We start from the raw sequence: 11,817 nt of genomic DNA, 5'->3' as shown, positions 1-11,817 counted from the left end.
GTTATCCCAATCACTACCCCTTGGTGACTGACATATGACTTCAATGACCTGGAATCTACTGTGTATGTCTAGCACGTGACGTGCAATAGGTTTATCATGACGGTTCCTTATATCTCCTAAATATTCACCAACCCCTCTCCTCAGTTCGCTACATGCGCCACCATTTGCTTAAAGGGCTTCAACCCCATTGTGCAATTTTCATTAGCCAACATTAGCTATTTGCTAATGTCAGCTTAGTGCAATCATAAATGTCCTACCTTAGTCTGTGGCTTATTTCTTGTAAAAATCATACTTTTATCATATGCAAATTTCTTCACTACTAGCACATCTGCCGCTTCTAGACACGCCCCATCTCCTCTTGATAGACAGGTCCAGCGAGCGCTCTCCTCCTCCCGCTGGCCCCGTCTGCTGCTAAATTCCCGCGCCTGTGCAGTAACGTTCCTAGATCGGCGCAGGCATACTGAGTGAAGGACACGCGCTTGCCAGCTCCTTCCTCAGTGTGCGTGCGCCTATTACGTCACACTACACCCGGAAGAGAAGACTGCCGGCATCAGCGATAATCGGCAGTCTTCTCTTCCAGGTGTAGTGTGATGTAATCGGCGCAGACGCACTGAGGAAGGAGCTGGCAAGCGTGCGTACTTCACCCAGTACGCCTGCGCCGATCAAGGAACGTTACGTGTCTAGAAGCGGCAGATGCGGCGGCTACCAGCAAGTACACGCCCAACTTGCTGGTAGTGAAGAAATTTGCATATGATAAAAGTATCATTTTTACAAGAAATAAGCCCTAGACAAAGGTAGGACATGTATTATTGCACTCAGCTGACATTTGCAAATAGCTAATGTCGGCTAATGAAAAGTGCACAATGGGGGGGTGACAAAAGCCCTTTAACCCCTTAGGGACACAGCCTTTTTACACCTTAGGACCAGGCCATTTTTTGAAAATCTGACCAGTGTCACTTTAAGTGCTGATAACTTTAAAACGCTTTGACTTATCCAGGCCATTCTGAGATTGTTTTTTCGTCACATATTGTACTTCATGACACTGGTAAAATAAAGTTAAAAAAAAAATTTTTTTTTGCATAAAAAAAGTCAAATTTACCAAAAATTGGGAAAAATTAGCAAATTTCAAAGTTTCAGTTTCTCTACTTCTGTAATACATAGTAATACCCCCAAAAATTGTGATGACTTAACATTCCCCATATGTCTACTTCTATTTTTTGGGGATGTTACAAGGCTTAGAAGTTTAGAAGCAAATCTTGAAATTTTTCAGAAATTTACAAAAACCCAATTTTTAGGGACCACTACAGCTCTGAAGTCACTTTGAGAGGCTTACATAATAGAAACCACCCACAAATTACCCCATTCTATAAACTACACCCCTCAAGGTATTCAAAACTGATTTTACAAACTTTGTTAACCCTTTAGGTGTTGCACAAGAGTTATTGGCAAATGGGGATGAAATTTGAGAATTTCATTTTATTGCCTAATTTTCCATTTTAACCCATTTTTTCCACTAACAAAGCAAGGGTTAACAGCCAAACAAGACTGTATCTTTATTGCCCTGACTCTGCCGTTTACAGAAACACCCCATATGTGGCCGTAAACTACTGTACGGCCACACAGCGGGGCGTAGAGTGAAAGGTGCGCCGTATGGTTTTTGGAAGCCAGATTTTGCTGGACTGGTTTTTTGACACCATGTCCCATTTGAAGCCCCCTGATGCACCCCTAGAGTAGAAACTCCATAAAAGTGACCCCATCTAAGAAACTACACCCCTCAAGGTATTCAAAACTGATTTTACAAACTTTGTTAACCCTTTAGGTGTTGCACAAGAGTTATTGGCAAATGGGGATGAAATTTGAGAATTTCATTTTTTTGCCTAATTTTCCATTTTAACCCATTTTTTCCACTAACAAAGCAAGGGTTAACAGCCAAACAAGACTGTATCTTTATTGCCCTGACTCTGCCGTTTACAGAAACACCCAATATGTGGCTGTAAACTACTGTACGGCCACACAGCGGGGCGTAGAGTGAAAGGTGCGCCGTTTGGTTTTTGGAAGGCATGTTTTGCTGGACAGTTTTTTTGACACCATGTCCCATTTGAAGCCCCCTGATGCACCCCTAGAGTAGAAACTCCATAAAAGTTACCCCATCTAAGAAACTACACCCCTCAAGGTATTCAAAACTGATTTTACAAACTTTGTTAACCCTTTAGGTGTTGCACAAGATTTAATAGAAAATAGAGATACAATTTCAAATTTTCACTTTTTTGGCAGATTTTCCATTTTAATATTTTTTTTTCCAGTTACAAAGCAAGGGTTAACAGCCAAACAAAACTCATTATTTCTGGCCCTGATTCTGTAGTTTACAGAAACACCTCATATGTGGTCGTAAACCGCTGTACGGTCACACGGCAGGGCGCAGAAGGAAAGGAGTGCCATACGGTTTTTGGAAGGCAGATTTTGCTGGACTGGTTTTTTTGACACCATGTCCCATTTGAAGCCCCCCTGATGCACCCCTAGAGTAGAAACTCCATAAAAGTGACCCCATCTAAGAAACTACACCCCTCAAGGTATTCAAAACTGATTTTACAAACTTTGTTAACCCTTTAGGTGTTGCACAAGATTTAATAGAAAATAGAGATACAATTTCAAAATTTCACTTTTTTGGCAGATTTTCCATTTTAATATTTTTTTTCCAGTTACAAAGCAAGGGTTAACAGCCAAACAAAACTCATTATTTCTGGCCCTGATTCTGTAGTTTACAGAAACACCTCATATGTGGTCGTAAACCGCTGTACGGTCACACGGCAGGGCGCAGAAGGAAAGGAGTGCCATACGGTTTTTGGAAGGCAGATTTTGCTGGACTGGTTTTTTTGACACCATGTCCCATTTGAAGCCCCCCTGATGCACCCCTAGAGTAGAAACTCCATAAAAGTGACCCCATCTAAGAAACTACACCCCTCAAGGTATTCAAAACTGATTTTACAAACTTTGTTAACCCTTTAGGTGTTGCACAAGATTTAATAGAAAATAGAGATACAATTTCAAAATTTCACTTTTTTGGCAGATTTTCCATTTTAATATTTTTTTTCCAGTTACAAAGCAAGGGTTAACAGCCAAACAAAACTCATTATTTCTGGCCCTGATTCTGTAGTTTACAGAAACACCTCATATGTGGTCGTAAACTGCTGTACGGGCACACGGCAGGGCGCAGAAGGAAAGGAATGCCATACGGTTTTTGGAAGGCAGATTTTGCTGGACTGGTTTTTTTGACACCATGTCCCATTTGAAGCCCCCCTGATGCACCCCTAGAGTAGAAACTCCAAAAAAGTGACCCCATTTTAGAAACTACGGGATAGGGTGGCAGTTTTGTTGGTACAAGTTTAGGGTACATATGATTTTTGGTTGCTCTATATTACACTTTTTGTGCGGCAAGGTAACAAGAAATTGCTTTTTTGGCACCGTTTTTTTTTTTTTTTATTTACACCATTCATCTGACAGGTTATATCATGTGGTAATTTTATAGAGCAGGTTGTCACGGACGCGGTGATACCCAATATGTATACAATTTTTTTTATTTATGTACGTTTTACACAATAATTTCATTTTTAAAACAAAAAAAAATGTTTTAGTGTCTCCATAGTCTAAGAGCCATAGTTTTTTAAATTTTTGGGCGATTATCTTAAGTAGGGTCTCATTTTTTGTGGGATGAGATGACGGTTTGATTGGCACTATTTTGGGGTGCACATGACTTTTTGATTGCTTGCTATTACACTTTTTGTGACGGAAGATGACAAAAAATGGCTTTTTTTACACCGTTTTTATTTTTATTTTTTTACGGTGGTCATCTGAGGGGTTAGGTCATGTGATATTTTTATAGAGCCAGTGAATACGGACGCGGCGATACCTAATATGTATACTTTTTTTTATTTATGTAAGTTTTACACAATGATTTCATTTTTGAAACAAAAGAAATCATGTTTTAGTGTTTCCATAGTGTAAGAGCCATAACTTTTTCAGTTTTTGGGCGATTATCTTGGGTAGGGTATGATTTTTGCGGGATGAGATAACGGTTTGATTGTTACAATTTTGGCATAGATGCGACTTTTTTGATCACTTTTATTACCTTTTTTGGGAAGTAAGGTGGGCAAAATTCCAATTTCATCATAGTTTTTAATTTTTTATTTTTATGGCGTTCACCGTTCGGGTAAAGTAACATTACCGTTTTATAGATCAGGTCGTTACGGACGCGGCGATACCAAACATGTGTAGGGAATTTTATTTTTTTCATTTTTAATCAGTGATAAATGTGTTTTTTGATTTTTACTTTATTTTTCACTTTTTTCACTTTTTTTTTGACCCAGACCCACTTGGTTCTTGAAGATCCTGTGGGTCTGATGTCTGCATAATACAGTACAGTACAATATATAGTACTATACTGTATTTTACACTTTGTCTGAACAGATCTATGCCTTTCAGCACAGATCTGTTCAGCACCATGGACAGCAGGACGCCTGAGAAGGCGTCCTGTTGCCATGGGAACCTTCCCCGTCTGCTCAGTAGTGGCCAGAACTGCGCAGACGGGGAAGGGTAAGGACGGGGCTTGGGGGGCTGCCTGGAAGCTCTCTCCCTCTCCATTCGGGGGACTGCAAAGGCACAGCAGCCCCCCGATGGGAGAGGGAGGGAGCTCCCTCTTACTGTTAACCTTTTCCATACAGCGGTCCGTACGGACCGCTGTATGGAAAGGGTTAAACGGCTGACATCGCATCACCGATGTCAGCCGTTTATACCAGGGTGCCAGCAATGTGCTGGCACCCTGGTATACACACTAGACGCCAACGATTACGCAATGGAAGGCGGGCGGGGGATCGCGATCCCGCCTACCGCACCGCCCGCCTCCCGCACCGCCCGCAACCCTCCCCCTGCACCTCCCACCGGGCAAAAATCACTAAGGGGTGCAGGGGGGGGGGGGGATACAGATGCACTTTAGGAATACTAAAGTTTCTGATCCCCGCGGTCAGGGACCGCGGGGATCAGAAACTGCAGAAATCGCAGCAAACCGCAGGTCTGAATTGACCTGCGGTTTGCCGCGATCGCCGACATGGGGGGGTCACGGGACCCCCCCGCGCATTTAGCCTAGGTGCCTGCTCAATGATTTGAGCAGGCACCGGGTTCCGATCACTGCCAGCCGCACGGCAGTGATCGAAAATGCACAGGGCGTACATGTACGCCCTGTGTCCTTAAGTACCAGGGCACAAGGGCGTACCTGTACGCCCTGTGTCCTTAAGGGGTTAAGACTGAAAGCTTCGATGCCGCCACATCCAACCAGGCAGCAGTGGCTTGATATAGCCCAGGGCTTCCTGGAGAGGGCACAATTCCCAAATTGTATTGGTGCCCTTGACGGGAAGCACATATGGTTTAAGAAGCTACGGGGTTTGCCCTTTCTACCAACCTCATGCGTCCCTTTCCTAGGTGAGGTTTGGATGAAAAAAGGCGCACTTTTAATTATCGTTTAAGTAGGACCAGAAGGTTTGTGGAGTGCGCCATTGGATTTTTTTCTAGCAAATGGCGTGTTTTTCTTTCTGCCATACAGCTGGCCCCCGAAAATGTGAATGTAGTCAGCAAAACGTATGTAGTGCTGCACAACTACATACGCACCTATGAGCCGACACCTGATGAAGACGCCCAAGTATATAGTCCGCCATCTGGAAGAGACCCTTTCCAACTTGGAAGATCAGGATCTGCTGAACTGAGAGTGAGAGTGTTATTTTCTGATTATTTTATGTCCCCTATCGATTCTGTCCCTTTCCAGCACCAGTACTCAACACGTAATTTTTTAGTTAGTTTTTGTATTATTTTCCCAACCTGGATGGTTATTTTTTAGTTCGTTTTTGTATTTTGTTTTTTTTGTTAGGGACTCGCAAGATAACGAAGATCGTTGACGTGGGTTGCGAGCTTACATATTTTGCTTACATATATTGTTTAGAATACCGTATGTGAAATATGTACAAATACCTCATTAATATAAAGTGACAATTTAATAACAATGTATGCATTTATCACAATCATCATTAATTAAGTTGTAGTTGGCCTCATTATAAATAATAATAAAAACTATCATTACATGTGTCACATCACTAAACAGCATCTGTAGTGTGTTTACGATCATGTGCATAATGGACATTATACTTTTTTGGGGGGGAGATATGCATTATAAATAAAAATATGTTGAATAAAGGTTCATATTGTTTATAATCAAATTAATATTTGTGTGTGTAAATGATTGACAAATCATGTATATATACACCATAAGACGCACCTAGGTTTTAGAGGGTGAAAATAGAATAAAAAATATTTTGAACAAAAGGTGTGTTAATAATGGGCAACATGGGATTAAAGCATGAGGTAGGGCTCTTTCACACTTGCGTTCTTTTGTTCCGGCATAGAGTTCCGTCGTCGGGGCTCTATGCCGGAAGAATCCTGATCAGGATTATCCCCATGCATTCTGAATGGAGAGAAATCAATTCAGGATGCATCAGGATGTCTTCAGTTCCGGACCGGAACGTTTTTGGGCCGGAGAAAATACTGCAGCATGCTGCGCTTTTTGCTCCGGCCAAAAATCCTGAACACTTGCCGCAAGGCCGGATCCGGAATTAATGCCCATTGAAAGGCATTAATCCGGATCCGGCCTTAAGCTAAACGTTGTTTCGGCGCATTGCCGGATCCAACGTTTAGCTTTTTCTGAATGGTTACCATGGCTGCCGGGACGCTAAAGTCCTGGCAGCCATGGTAAAGTGTAGTGGGGAGCGGGGGAGCTTCATAGTGACGTCAGGGCGCCCCACGCGCATGGATGACGTGATTGCATGGCACGTCATCCATGCGCATGGGGCGCTCTGACGTCATTCTGGAGCACCCCAGGAGCCACACTGGCGGTAAGTATAATGCTCCCCCGCTCCTCACTACTACTATGGCAACCAGGACTTTAAAGGGCTTCTGTCACCCCACAACAGTCTTTTTTTTTTTTGGGGGCTAGTTACATTCATTATAGCGCGATATATGAGAATATAATGTTGTCACTTACTTTCATGCGGCCGTTTCTTGAGAAAACGAAGTTTTATAATATGCAAATCCGGTCTCTACCAGCAAGTAGGGCGTCTACTTGCTGGTAGCCGCCGCAGAAAACCGCCCCCTCGTCGTGTTGATTGACAGGGCCAGCCGTGATCTCCTCGTCCGGCCGGCCCTGTCAGTATTTCAAAAATCGCGCGCCTCTGTTCATTCGGCACAGGCGCTCTGAGATGAGGAGGCTCGTCTCCTCAGAACTCCCTCAGTGCGCCTGCGCCGATGACATCACCGAAAGAGAAGACGTCATCGGCGCAGGCGCTCTGAGGGAGTTCTGAGGAGACGAGCCTCCTCATCTCAGAGCGCCTGTGCCGAATGAACAGAGGCGCGCGATTTTTGAAATACTGACAGGGCCGGCCGGAGGAGGAGATCACGGCTGGCCCTGTCAATCAACACGACGAGGGGGCGGTTTTCTGCGGCGGCTACCAGCAAGTAGACGCCCTACTTGCTGGTAGAGACCGGATTTGCATATTATAAAACTTTGTTTTCTCAAGAAACGGCCGCATGAAAGTAAGTGACAACATTATATTCTCATATATCGCGCTATAATGAATGTAACTAGCCCAAAAAAAAAAAAAGACTGTTGTGGGGTGACAGAAGCCCTTTAATAGCGTCCTGGTTCCCGGTTCAAATGCTTTCAGTTCACTTGCAGTGTTACGGATCCGGCGTGTAATTCCGGCAAATGGAGTACACAACGGATCCGGACAACGCAAGTGTGAAAGAGGCCGTACATGAACAGTCACTTGCTATTAATGTTATCGGCACAAGTCTTATGAATTTTGACTTCCATTATTCCATGTGCCTCACATTAATAATAAGTGGCCTGTATTCTGTAACTCACAATAACCCCACATTGCCCATTATTTAGGAAAGTATGGTCACTTACAGTTAATGTGAGGCACATAGGGCTCACTCCAAAAGCATGTGCCCAGCCTGACATTAAAAATAAGTGACCCCCATTCATGTTTAAAACATGGCAGTAGCAAGATTGGGGTTAATGAGTCACATTAACCCCAATCTTGCTGGCTGCCTAGTACTGCCTTGCTTTTATTTTTAGACAGGCTAATCACTTTTGTACTGGGGGGGATACCTGCTATGCTGCTGAGTGCACACACAGAAAGAGAATCGTGTTTGTGCTATCGCAAAACCTCAAATCCCACACTACATTCTAGCAAAACCTCATATCGGGAAACTACATTCTAGCAATAGGGCTTTCCCATAGAGATGGGTGCAGTCTGGTGTACATGTACACATAGAAACAATATACTAAATACTATGGATACCCCCTGGCCCTATCTTATATGAAGGATGGCCTTATGCCTATCCCATGCATGCTTAAACTCCTCCACTGTATTTGCAGCTACCACTTCTGCAGGAAGGCTATTCCATGCATCCACTACTCTCTCAGTAAAGTAATACTCCCTGATATTACTTTTAAACCTTTGCCCCTCTAATTTAAAACTATCTCCTCTTGTAGCAGTTTTTCTTCTTTTAAATATTTTCTCCTCTTTTACCTTGTTTATTCCCTTTATGTATTTAAAAGTTTCTATCATATCCCCTCTGTCTCGTCTTTCTTCCAAGCTATACATGTTAAGGTCCTTTAATCTTTCCTGGTAAGTTTTATCCTGCAATCCATGTACTAGTTTAGTAGCTCTTCCCTGAACTCTCTCCAAAGTATCAATATCCTTCTGGAGATATGGTCTCCAGTACTGAGCACAATACTCCAAATGAGGTCTCACTAGTGCTCTGTAGAGCGGCATGAGCACCTCCCTTATTCTACTGGTAATGCCTCCCCCTATACACCCAAGCATTCTGCTAGCATTTCCTGCTGCTCTATGACATTGTCTGCCTACCTTTAAGTCTTCTGAAATAATGACCCCTAAATCCCTTTCCTCAGATACTGAGGTTAGGACTGTATCACTGATTTTATATTCTGCTCTTGGGTTTTTACGCCCTCCCATTATCTTGCACTTATCAACATAAAATTTTAGTAGCCAGATTTTTGACCATTGCTCTAGTTTTCCTAAATCCTTTTCCATTTGGTGTATCCCTCCAGGAACATCAACCCTGTTACAAATCTTTGTGTCATCAGCAAAAAGACACACCTTACCATCGAGGCCTTCTTCAATTTCGCTGATAAAGATATTAAACAATATGGGTCCCAGAACAGATCCCTGAGGTACCCCACTGGTAACAAGACCATGGTCTGAATATACTCCATTGACTACAACCCTCTGTTGTCTGTCCCTCAGCCACTGCCTAATCCATTCAACAATATAGGAGTCCAAGCACAAAGACTGCAATTTATTGATAAGCCTTCTATGTGGGACAGTATCAAAAGCCTTACTAAAGTCTAGATAAGCGATGTCTACTGCACCTCCGCCATCTATTATTTTAGTCACCCAATCAAAAAAATCTATAAGATTAGTTTGACATGATCTCCCTGAAGTAAACCCATGCTGTTTTTCATCTTTCATGGGATTTTAGATGTTGCACAATCCTCTCCTTAAGTATGGTTTCCATTAATTTCCCCACTATTGATGTCAGGCTTACTGGCCTATAGTAGCCCGATTCCTCCCTACTACTTTTCTTGTGAATGGGCACAACATTTGTGAATTTCCAATCTTCTGGGACGACTCCTGTTACCAGTGATTGGTTAAATAAATCTGTTAATGGTTTTGCTAGTTCACCGCTAAGCTCTTTTAATAGCTTTGGGTGTATCCCATCAGGCCCCTGTGACTTATTTGTATTAATTTTAGACTGCTGAATTAGAACCTCTTCCTCTGTAAAGACACATGCATCAAAAGATTTATTAGTCTTCCTTCCTAACTGAGGTCCTTTTCCTTCATTTTGCTTTGTAAAAACTGAACAGAAGTATTGATTGAGGCAGTCAGCTAGTTCTTTATCTTCTTCCATATACCTTCCTTTTTTTGTTTTTAATTTGTTAATTCCTTGTTTTAGTTTCCTTTTTTCATTTATGTATCTGAAGAATGTCTTATCACCTTTTTTCACTGACTGAACAAATTTCTCTTCTGCCTGTGCTTTAGAAGCTCGTATAACTTGTTTGGCTTCTCTCTGCCTAATCTTATAAATTTGCCTGTCATCCTCGTTTTTTTGTTAATAATTTCTAAATGCTATCTTTTGGTTTTTAATGATTTTGGGAACTTCTGTTGAGTACCACAGTGGTCTCTTCCTTTTGTTTGCTTTTACTGACAAGCCTAATGCAATTATCTGTTGCCTTCAATAGTGCCACTTTAAAGTAGTCCCATTTCTCCTGGACTCCATTGAAACTGTTCCAATCCGATAGGGACTCGTATACCACTAATCTAATTTTAGAAAAGTCAGTTTTTCTAAAATCTAAAACTTTTGTTTTTGTGTGGTGTGACTCAGTCACTGTACTTATAGTAAACCACACTGACTGGTGATCACTAGATCCCAAGCTTTCCCCTACAGTAATATCAGATACCAAATTCCCATTTGTGAATACTAAATCTAAAATGGCCTCCTTCCGGGTTGGCTACTCAGCTATTTGCTGTAGAGATAATCCCAGTAGGGAATTTAGAATATCTGTACTTCTGGCAGAACTAGCTATTTTGGTTTTCCATATTTCATCAGGAAGACTAAAATCTCCAATAATGATAACTTCCCCTTTCTAAGGTCATTTTAGCTATTTCCTCAACTAGTAGATCATCTAATTCTTTTACTTGGCTAGGTGGTCTAAATATCACACCTACACGAGTTACCTTATGATTATCAAGCTGCAAGGTAACCCAAACTGATTCTAAATTGGTCTCGCTAACTTGTATTAAATTTGATTTTATGCTATCTTTCACATACAGGGCCACCCCTCCCCCTTTCTTGCCTTCTCTATCTTTCCTATATAGAGAGAACCCTGGTATTGTTATATCCCAGTCATTACTCCCATTGAACCATGTCTCAGTAACAGCCACTAAATCTATATTCTCACGATGCCATTATAGACTCAAGTTCATTGATCTTATTCCCTAAACTGCGAGCATTTGTAGACAAGACTCTGAGCTTGTCATTTCTTAACTGTGTGCTACTGGCATCTTCTGACATTGTTCCGGGGTGGGGGGGGAGAAAAAAAGGGGGTTAGTCAGCACATCCCAATGCGCAGGTGCACGTCGCCATGGCTAAAAACATAACATAAAACACAACATACAATGAAACAGCACACTGCAAACCAAATAAAGTACACAAATGAATTATATTGCTTATGCTATGCTAATAAATTAGAGATGCTTGGCAATTCATTTTGTACAAAATTATTTGAGCCCGTCTGCCGCACGTCAAGGTGATCTCTATAAGACGGGAACCTAACACTAAATTCAACCTGTTAAGTGCCATAAAAGCGAACATGAAGTTCAGGGGGTGTAGGTTCCACATGCATGCTGGCCCCCCTATGGCTTTTATCATTTTGTTCCAGGGGGCAGTCGGACTGCTGGATTATCACCCTTTTGCCCCCCTTTCCTAGTTTAAATGCTCCTCAGTAAATACTTTGAATTGTCCACTGAGGACATTCGTTCCTTGAGAGAAAGATGCAAACCATCTTTCTTGTACAGTTCTTTTCCATTCCAACAAGAGCTAACATGAGACACAAAGCCAAACCCTTCGTTCAGACACCATTCACCAAGCCATACATTGAATTTCTTAATGCGCATCTTCCTGTCATGCTGA

This window comes from Bufo gargarizans, chromosome 5, assembly GCF_014858855.1.
Source record: "Bufo gargarizans isolate SCDJY-AF-19 chromosome 5, ASM1485885v1, whole genome shotgun sequence".
Taxonomy (NCBI): Eukaryota; Metazoa; Chordata; class Amphibia; order Anura; family Bufonidae; genus Bufo; species Bufo gargarizans.
This window is presented reverse-complemented; position numbering follows the sequence as displayed.